Source organism: Eschscholzia californica, unplaced genomic scaffold (genome assembly GCF_041429995.1).
Source record: "Eschscholzia californica isolate CP2 unplaced genomic scaffold, dmEscCali1.0.p SCAF_2, whole genome shotgun sequence".
In the NCBI taxonomy this organism is placed as follows: Eukaryota; Viridiplantae; Streptophyta; class Magnoliopsida; order Ranunculales; family Papaveraceae; genus Eschscholzia; species Eschscholzia californica.
The window spans coordinates 39320891-39327141 of record NW_028238309.1 but is presented as its reverse complement, the minus strand read 5'-3'; positions in this window follow the sequence as shown (position 1 = coordinate 39327141).

Genomic DNA, 6251 nt, shown 5'->3' with positions numbered 1-6251 from the left:
GTGACTTAGAAATTGGTACTTAGAGGGTGACATATTTCCTCATTTAGAAATAAAAGCGGTTCCCTCCGTAGTCAAACTTTGAAAAAACCTTGTCTTTTAGTGATTCCACATCAGCTGGGCATTAAAATGCCCAAAAAATTTGGACTCTCTAGCATCTCCCAAATAAAAATAGTCCCATGCTTGATTTTCTCCGGTAACTGACCTTTTATCAGTAGAAATTTTCTGATACTTGATTTTCTAATTGAGTTAACTCCTCATTGGGACCTTTTATCATCATAAAATAAAATCGTCTCATGCTTGATTTTATATCTGACGTTTTTCATAAAATAAAAATTTTCTGATACTTGATTTTCTAATTGAGTTAACTCTTGATTGGCTTCTTAAAAATGACTAACTTACTAAATACTTCCCTAATCGTGACTAATTTCTTGACTTAAATGTTTTGCCGAATTTTACTATGAGGATGTAATTTCAATTCCATATGTTGGTATTTTAAAAAGCTTTTTCATATTTAATTTTTTTTATTGATACTAAAGAGGGAGAAAAAAGATAGAGGCTATTAGGTTAAAATTTTGGAAGTTTATATATAAAAAGAAAATGCAAACTCATTACATGAGTACATGTTACCTTTTTTTTCGTTGAAACGTAAATATTATATTAAACATGCAAAATGTCATTACAATACATAGAAACTATAAAATAAGGTACATTGTTCCAAGTCTTCGATTTATTCTTCTTTCTAGCCCATTTAGCTAATTTATCTGCAGGAGAATTGAATTTTCTATTCGTGTATTTGAATTGCACCCTTTCAATCCTTCGTTTGACTTCGTGAGTTTTTTTGACGTGAATTCTGGACTGCCATTGGACTTCATGTTTGCTGTTTTGTATGTTTTTGATGATGTTGATGTTGTTGTAGGATTATGTGTGTATCTAATACACCTAATTGTCTAGTGTTCTAAGCGGAATCTCAAACATCTATATGTTTAACACTAGTTTACCAGGATCTATACATGAACATATCAATGAACTAGATGGAAAGAAGATTACCTCTAATCGCTTTCTCACGAACTAAATCCCGACCAGTATTCAGAAGATAAGAGCTCCAATTGTCGCTCCTCTACTTGAGACACCGAGTATATAACTTGAACTCCCTCTTTTCAGTCAGCTAGGACCTTCTTGAAGGTTGAGACAAAGAACTCCTTCTTGACTAGATAGTTGAGAAAACTTCTTTTTTCTCTCTCTCTCTGATATGTATATTCTAAACTCTTTCAGTTGGCTTTTCACACACTGAATTGTGTTGTGAATTTCTCATCATCTTTAGGTTTGTCTAATTAGGTCCTTATATAGAAATCCCTAGAAAAGGTATGTGACCTAAACTAGGATTCTTAAAGCCTAATTATAAGATGTTTCCCAACACACCCTTTTAGGGTTCCCTTAGTGTGGCCGGCCAACCTAGCCCTTTATGGGCTTCCTTGGCCGGCCCACTTAGGGCCTAACCGGCCATGTAATGGCCGGCCCCTTGCTATGGTCGGCCATCACATGGCCGGCCCACCTAAAGCCTTCCCGGGACCTTCTTTAAGGCCCAGATGTGTTTGTCTTTCTTCGGACTTCTCCGAACTAATTAGACTTACCGATAATGGATCCAATCCACTTATTTGCCATTCTCTTTCTAGTCAATTCTCCCCGTTCAAATCATTACTCTTATGTGTAACCCTTGTAGGATCCGGTCTATGTTAGCCGCGGATTACCGAAGTTATCTGACGATCGTAGTTGGCTTCTAGCTAAGCATTACGACCCCTAATTAGACCAGACTAATAATCTTCCGAGTAAGGTCATTAAGATCCTATTCGCCAAATCGTACGCATTGCAACCTTGGTCGAGGGACATTCCTTCGGAAGGATACCATTCATTCTGACCCAAGGAATATATCCTTCAGTCTCCCACTTGTACTTAGAACAAATGCAATGCTCGATTCTCATGTCTTTTCGTATCTCATCTGATATGTCATATTTATCAGACTCTCTTGATCACGAGAATAACTTCCAATCCAAACGATTAACTCTTAATCTATTTGAGCACGGCCATGCATTTTTCAGTTATTTCTCATCAAGTGGCCCGGAGATACTTTGTCTTGATTTTATTCAGGAAGACATATTCCATTTTTGTACTCCCACTCAATTTCATATCTATCCTGTCTCCCCTAGTAATCCGCCTTTATAACCACTTTTTACCGCTGGCATTTAACGGTACTAAAGTTCGACATTCCTTACATAAACTGAGTGAGTACTCATGTTTTGAGGAATCTCTCCAATTTGCTTAAATGAGAGTCATGACATCTCATAACTTCAACTTTTGAAGTACTCTCATTTGGTGGGTTTCCAATGTATCATTTATACACCCATGAAGTTGACTTTGAATAGTCCTATTCCCATAGCCCAAGAAACAGTGCTATCTTGTCAATCACTCATGCTAGTCTTCCTAAGTCATTGTTGTCCAATCAATGACCTGGACTAGGGATAGTATGATGGTGTGCTTATATGTTCACTTAGTAGGGTTTCCTTCATTAGATCACGTATCTAATAAACCTACCTCGAACACTCCATCATTTTGGACTGTCGTCTAAATTCTAAACCACAATTTAGATGACGAAATAAACTGAGTTTATTTCGGATAACAAGAGTCTGTAAAATTTGAGCAGCTGCGCAAACTCCTTTACGTTCTCAATTTTACAAGTCTCTCAGGATTCTTTTACCTTGATCCTAATTCCTTAGATCCGTGCATCTTCCATGTTCGTTCTAAGGTGACAGTTTAGTTTCATTTTCACTTCGCTTTTTCATTATCATGCTTTCGAACGCCTTCGTAAGCTTTTACAATAACATCAGTTTCTTCAACTGAAATCAATACTTCCTAAGTTCTAATTTTCCTTTCTTATCTAGTAGAGTTGGTAACGACTCCCAGCATGAAAACTCTTTTCTGTTTGTCCTTCTTAAAAGATTCATATCTTTATTTTCAGAAAATTACTATTATGACTTTTTTCAATTTTTGATTTCAGAGACTCACTCCTGGATGATCCAAGCATCCTAGGCTGTCCTCTGACATGTTTGGGTGACAACATATTTTGTACTCCAAGTATTTCTCAGATGTTTGGGTAAATCAATCATCTTCATGATCGTCCTTATGTTCTAAACTTTTTAAACATAAGTTTCTCTTTCATGTTTGTTTTCGCTTATCAGAATTCCCAAATTCCGAATTTGCTTGATAGTATATCATGGGAGATGGGTAGAATCTCTCTTTAAGAGTTCTTCTATTCAGATCTCTTCAAAACTTCTTTTGAACGAGTCTTTATCATCTTTTGATCTATCATTATAGATTCCGATGCCCAAATTAGTTTACCCTCGTCAATTGTCCTATTGAGTCAGTTCTCTAACCGTTTTGACGTTTCTTATTGTCTTCTCAATTCAAGTATGTATCCTATATACAGGACTCGAAACTAAGTTTTTTCACTCCCACTTACCTTCTTGTCGAACAAGACTTAACCATTCTTACTCTTATCACTTTGGATTTCCGATCCAATTTCAGTGTGGTTCTGCTATAGTCTGTCTGAATCTTCCCAAGACTCATTCGGGGTTTTTGAGCAAACTTTTGAAAACTTCCTTAATTTCTTAAGAAGTTTCTAGGCGATTTATCCCTTTATTCCCCAATAAGGTGATATCCCTAATCAGATGAGTAACATTTGCTCTCATTTGTTGCTCTAATTCGAATATCTGATTCGAATATTTTCCTCCCACTTGTCTTCTTTGAAAGACTTAACTTTAAAGTAAGACACGATCGAGAGTAACAATCAAATTGTGTTTCGATGATTTGTGAAAAAACCCCGTTCTTCCTTTCTGAAGAACTTTTGTCTAATATGTTTTAGACATTCGAATAAATGACTGGTTTTAGAACTCCTTCTAAAATCCATACTTGTATGGACTCAATTATTCACTATAGCTTATTCTAGGTTTTTAGTGGGTTGGCAGATTCGTATTAGACTATTATGCTTTTGGAAGGTTGATGACTTTTAGTCTTATGATCTCATCATATTCTTTAGTCATATTGACCCTTTTCTTGATTTAGGTTTGGTTTCTAAAACTTTTACAAAATCTAGTTCTTAGTCTATTCTAGTCACATTAATCGTAGGTTTTTATGTCTAACATAAGTTTCTCCGATTAATTGACCTCTGTTTTGTCATAAGAGATCTTGTCAAATTTTTTTGTCTAAACCATGATTAACTGTTGTTGAGAAGATACGTGATCAAACAACTTTAGTTTCATTCATGTTCTTTCAAATTTATTTGACTAGATTAGAATAACTAAGTTGGATCACTTGGTATAATTCTTTAAAAGTTAAATAGACTCTTTTTAGAACATCATAAAATACTAAATATTTTATTCATTTCCATAATCTCATTATAGAGTCAATGTTCTAAAAGAAAAATAAACTAAAACTGATTTAAAGTAATGCCTATTGAGTCTATGATCCTTCTTGAGCTTTTCTAGCAACTTTTGCCTTTTTAGCTTTTGACAGGTTCATCTCCTCTTCAATAAATACTCAGCTCCCACTTGCTCCTGTCATTCACAAGGATAATAGCCTTTTAGGTATCTTATACCTTTTAAGGGGAAATAGTATTTAATTGAATCAACTTTTAATAATTATTACCTTGTCCGCAACTTCTAGCTCCGTTATTTTTGTCTTCCAGGAATTTTGGACAGTTTCTTTTCCAATGACCCGTGCCATCGCAATAGAAACATTTGGAATCAGATTGAGCACCTTTGTTTTTGGCAACTTGTTTTCCTTTCACTTTGCCCATTTTCTTCTTTTTGAATTTCTGCTTTACATCCTTCTTAAATCCCTTATCCTTATAAACCATCAGAATTTTTTTCTTAGGTTCAACTATTGCGATGTTCTCTTCGGCTGTCTAGAGCATAACGTGTAGTTCCTCCAGAGATTTATCCCATCCATTCATATTGTAGTGCATTAAAAAAAATCAGATTTGCCAATAACCTCCTACTAAACTCATATCCCAACAAGAATTCTGATTAAGTTTCTTATCTGACTCAAACTTCACATAACAACCATTTCTACAACAAATTGTAGCTCAGCTTGATGTTTTAGAGTTTTTGGATTTCATTTTTTTTTTTTTTTATGAATTTTCAACATGAAACATACAAGTTATAGGCGTTTTCGTAACGGAAGAAAGAATTAATGTGTCAATAGACAATTGTCTTTAAAGAATATATTCCTCTAGGCCATGTTTGGCGCGCGGGAATGAAATGTGATTCCCGGGAATACCATTCCCGTAATGAGATTTTTGGGAATCAGATTATTTAGTTTAATGTTTGGTTCGACCAGGAATAGGAATTTCATTCCTGATGGAATCCTAACTTGGTGTTTGGTTTGTATAGGAATGGGAATGTAAACTTTTGTAAAAGTTCACTTTTACCCTTACATAAACTATATAAAATACACATTAACTTTGTTATATATTAAAATCATTATTACTCATTCAAATTTATAAATATGAAATAATAACATGATACACCAAGGGTTAGAATTTCAAGATAATAAATAAAGGTCTTAATAAAATTTTATTGAAAATAAAGTTCTGCTCATAATAATTTTTTATATCTAGGGCCTATTTTTTCCAAGTAGCCTCAAAACCCAATATAGACGACATTCAGGTGGCAGTGCAAAGAAAAGACCTGCTTTCGAAGAGTCACTATTGAGGATATCTGCTGCTTCTAGCATTTGATCGTAATCCAATCCTTCGTGTAACTTGGATAACTCGGCTACCACTTTAGTTGCAGTTACATTTTCTTGGTTATGAGTAAGAGCTACAACCATCTTATCCATATATTCCTTCGTTCCTTCAACAATTTTTCAATCGAACTAGCAATGTTTCCCAAACTCGTTACGAATTCATTTGATTTTCGAAAACGTTTCCTCTTATTAGAGTTTGAGGTTTTTGTTGTTGGAGCTGGACTGGGGTTAGGGGTTTCTTCCTCGTTAGCAAATGATGCTTCAGAATCACATTCCCTATTGATTTCACCATCAAACCCATCAACACCATCAACGAAGGAATCATTTTCATTTGCATCAATTTGTTCCTCCTCGTCAGCTGGTGCTCTTGCATCTTTTCCGTTTGCCCTCTCTTTCAAAAATATATCTGCCAAAGCATCATAATGTGTGAATGGCTTAATTCTAAGTCCTTT